The sequence below is a fragment of the Arachis duranensis genome, chromosome 2, assembly GCF_000817695.3.
Source record: "Arachis duranensis cultivar V14167 chromosome 2, aradu.V14167.gnm2.J7QH, whole genome shotgun sequence".
In the NCBI taxonomy this organism is placed as follows: domain Eukaryota; kingdom Viridiplantae; phylum Streptophyta; class Magnoliopsida; order Fabales; family Fabaceae; genus Arachis; species Arachis duranensis.
In genome coordinates, this window is record NC_029773.3 from 77,424,698 (window position 1) to 77,429,483 (window position 4,786).

Genomic DNA, 4,786 nt, shown 5'->3' on the forward strand with positions numbered 1-4,786 from the left:
CATGAGCTCACGTGTCGGTTTACACCCTGCAGCCCGACATTACCTAAGAACCAGTCTTAGATATGGTTTTCCAGATGTTCATTTGCACATAAGTTCTATAGCTGAAGCCATTCAATCAACTTTAAATTGTATTAAGCCCTATGGCATAGCCGTTTAGTTGACTTTAAATTGTATTAAGCCCCACGGCATAACCGTTCAGTTGACTTTAAATTTCACCAAAATGCCTACATCTGGATAACAGTTCCCAGCTTATGGGTGTCCCCACTATATATTCAAGCACTAAGCAAGCAGGATGAATCCCTCAACATTGCCAGACATTCAGTCATTCATTCAACACTCTCAGTCATTCCTTTCATTATTCAGTCTTTCATTCATCCCTTCCATTATGGGTTCTCTTTCTTTTTAAGCTCTAATTAATTCTTGAACATAGCTTTTTCTTATCTTTTCTTTGGTGCTATACACCTTGAGCCTAGCCGTGACTCTAAGTGTTTTGTCTCAAGCTTAACTTGATACAAGAACACCACAAGCACTTAAGTGTTTTGTCTCAATGAGCAATACATGAGACATTTTTTCAAAATAAACACAAAATATAAATTTAAATAACTAAGCTAGAAAAATAATAAACAACTACTAATAAGCATGCAAAGGCTTCAAACAGATAAAAGAAAACAAAATAAAATACTAAAAAATAAAAAATAATTAAAGCAGCAGATAATAAAACTCAACTACCTCAGTCCTGGTGGCTGCTCCCTCTTGGGAATCCTCTCCAATGGCTCAGCTCCTCCAACTCTCACCTCTGACTCTGCTGCTCCTCTACTAGCTTATGGAGGAGGGAAGAGTGGTCCTGATGCTCTATCCTCAGCTGATCGACTGATGATGTCAGCTGCTCAATAGATGTGGTCAACTGATCCCAATAATCACGTAGAGGGAAATAATATTCCTGAGGCATTTCAGGCTGCTCCTACTGAAGAGGGAGAACTGGCTCCTGAGACAGCGCTCGTCCATGCTCCTTGGCGTACTCCATACCCCTCCTAGTGATCGGCCTATTGACGTCAATAGGAGTGTTTCCATCAATGCGGACTCAAGCGGCCTCATATAGGCAGAAGATGAGATGGGGGGAAGCCCAATCTAGCAGAAGTGGAGGCCTTCGTGGCTATGTCATAAAGCTCCTGAGGGATCACATGATACACCTCCACCTCATTACGGAGAATGATACAGTGAATCATAAAAAATCGGTCAATAGTAACCTCAGACCAGTTACTCATAGGAGCGCTAAATGAACTCTAACCTTCCCCGAGCAGCCAGCTTCAGATCATGCCTTCCCAACTGTTATGGCTGCCCCCTAGTATCACGCTTCTACTGTGCTCCGAGGAGGCATATACATCAGTGAGGATGTGGTCCAGTCTCTGGTCAGTGTTGACTCTGTGAGTGTAAGAGTGGGGTCATCTCTGGATGGTGGCAGCTGAAGTATATCCCTCACTCTCTCCAGACTAAACTCTAGGATCGTCCCTCGGACCATAGTGCGCCAATTCTTTGGGTCGGGGTTCACGCCATTGACATGCTTGTATGTTACCCAAGTATTGGTGTAGAAATCTCTGACCATCAGAACACCAACATTGGTTATGGGGTTGCATAGAACTCTCCAACCCCTGATGAGCGGATAATTTATACGCTTTTTGACATTGTTTTTAGATAGTTTTAAGTAGGATCTAGCTATTTTTAGTATATTTTTATTAGTTTTTAAGCAAAATTCACATTTCTGGACTTTACTATGAGTTTGTGTGTTTTTCTGTGATTTCAGGTATTTTCTGGCTGAAATTGAGGGACCTGAGCAAAAATCTGATTCAGAGGCTGAAAAAGGACTGCTAATGCTGTTGGATTCTAACCTCCCTGCACTCGAAATGGATTTTTTGGAGCTACAAAAACCCAAATGGCGCGCTTTCAATTGCGTTGGAAAGTAGACATCCTGGGCTTTCCATCAATATATAATAGTCTATACTTTGCTCGAGTTTTGATGACGTAAACTGGCGTTCAAACGCCAACTTCCTGCCCTAATCTGGCGTTAAATGCCAAAAACAGGTTACAAGCTAGAGTTAAACGCCCAAAACAGGCTGCAAACTTGCGTTTAACTCCAAAAAATCTCTACACATGAAAGCTTCAATGCTCAGCCCAAGCACACACCAAGTGGGCCCGAAAGTGGATTTTTGCATCATTTACTGTAACCCTAGTAACTAGTTTAGTATAAGTAGAACTTTTTACTATTGTACTCACATCTTTGGATCATTTTTAGTCCTTAGACATTGAGGCTGGCCTCACGGCCATGCCTAGACCATCATCACTTATGTATTTTTAACGGTGAAGTTTCTACACACCATAGTTTAAGGTGTGGAGCTCTGCTGTTCTTCGAGTATTAATGCAAAGTACTACTATTTTTCTATTCAATTTATGCTTATTCTTATTCTAAGATACTCATTCGTACCCAAGAACATGATGAATGTGATGATTATGTGACGCTCATCACCATTCTCAACCTATGAACGCGTGCCTGACAACCACTCCGTTCTACATGAAAACAAGCTTGAATGTATATCTCTTAGATTCCTGGTCCATGATGCATGGTTGCCTCTCCTGACAATAGAGCCTTCTATTCCGTGAGATCAGAGTCTTCGTGGTATAAGCTAGAATCAATTGGCAGCATTGTTGAGATCCGAAAAGTCTAAACCTTGTCTGTGGTATTTCGAGTAGGATCTGGGATGGGATGACTATGACGAGCTTCAAACTCATTACTGTTGGGCGTAGTGACAGATGCAAAAGGATCATTGGATCTTATTCCGACACAAGTGAGAACCAATAGATGATTAGCCCTACGTAACCCGTAGCTGGACCATTTTCACTAAGAGGATGGACGATAGCCATTGACAACGGTGATTCCCCTACATACAGCTTGCCATAGAAAGGAGTATGAAGGATTGGATGAAGGTAGTAGGAAAATAGAGATTCAGAAGGAATAACACATCTCCATATGCTTATTTGAAATTCCCACCAATGAATTACATAAGTATCTCTATCTTTATTTTATGTTCTATTTATCTTTTAATTATAAAAACTCCATAACCATTTGAATCCGCCTGACTGAAATTTACAAGATGACCATAGCTTGCTTCAAGCTGACAATCTCTGTGGGATCGACCCTTACTCACGTAAGGTTTATTACTTAGACGACCTAGTGTACTTGCTGGTTAGTTGTGCGAAGTTGTGAAAAAGAGTTGAGATTACAATTGTGCGTACCAAGTTATTGGTGCCATTGAGATCACAATTTTGTGCACCACCCCTTCTCAGAATTTGTTCCCGGATCTCTAGATATTCATCTAGTTACAAATTAAATCGGACCTCCGGGATCTCCTTCTTTTTGCTTACAACTTCGTTAAAGTGATTCTCATGGGTTCTAGAGAAGAACCGGCTAAAGTCAAATGGACCGGTTGCAGGAGCCTTCTATTTTCTCTTCCTTGAAGAGGATTTTCCAGTTTTTGGTGCCATGTGGATAATGATAGAAATGGAAAAGCAGAGTGCCCGAACACCAAACTTAAAACTTTTGTTCATCCCCAAGCAAAGAAAAATAGAAATAAAAAGATAAAGAAGGGAAAAGTCAAAAGGAAAGATGTGGTAAAAGGGAAAATACTGAAAATAAAAATAAATGAAAAGGAACTTTGAAGGAGGGGAGTGGGGCGTGTTTGGCTATGGAGGGGAAAAAGGTAAAAAAATGAAAGGAAGGGAAGAATGGGTAAAGAAAGGGGGTGATGTAAGATGGTGAAATGTGATATAGTGTGGTGAAAGTGAAAAAGGGGTGGGTTTTATAGTGGAGGTGGTGGGTTATGGGTTTGAGGGAGGGGATGGGATAAATAAAAAATGGAATTGTATTAAATAGGGAGTGGGTAACGGTTGGGGAATGGGGAAGAGAGATTTGGTGGGATTAATGGGATATAATAGGGTAATGGGAGGCGTGGTTGGTATATGGGGGAATGAATGGGGATGGGAAAGTGGGTAGGGGTAAGAGGGAGTGGGGAGTGTGTAAGAGATGGTCAAAGTGGTGAGAGCCAATGTTGTTACCGTTGGAAATGATTAAACCCTTTCCTTAAAATCAAATTATGCGTTACTGGTGCTAAACGCCATCCTCGGCATTTAGTGCCATAACACTATGAAACTTGTACCATCTGGGGCATTAAACGCCCTCCCTGGTGTTTAACACCAATGTTGCAAATGATGTTTTTTATTTTTTTGAAGACAGGGTCTGGCGCTAAACACCCAGGTGGCGTTTATCGCCCTATAGGGAATGTACTGAATAGGGAGTGGTGCCATCCAGGGCGTTAAACGCTCTCCTTGGCGATTTAACGCCGCACACTTGCTACCAATTCAGGCGCTAAATGCCCAGGTCTACGTTTAGCGTCCAAAACAATGTAACTTTACCTTGATTTATGTGCTCCTTGGCTCTAAATGCCCAGCCTGGTATTTAGCGCCACCCAAACAAAGAGCTTTTTGAGATTAGTGCCCTTTCTGGCGCTAAACACCCATCCTGGCGTTTAGCACCAGAGACCCGCATTGAAATCCTCTCCAGGGTATTTTGTTCTTCTTCCAGACTCCTCTGTCCCTGTTTTAAATACTTTGCATGACCACAAAAATTATAAAAACCAAGGAAAACTATTAATAACAACATAAATAAATGAAAATAAAACTGGAAATGGAATCAAAGGATACTAAGGATTGGGTTACCTCCCAACAAGCGCTTCTT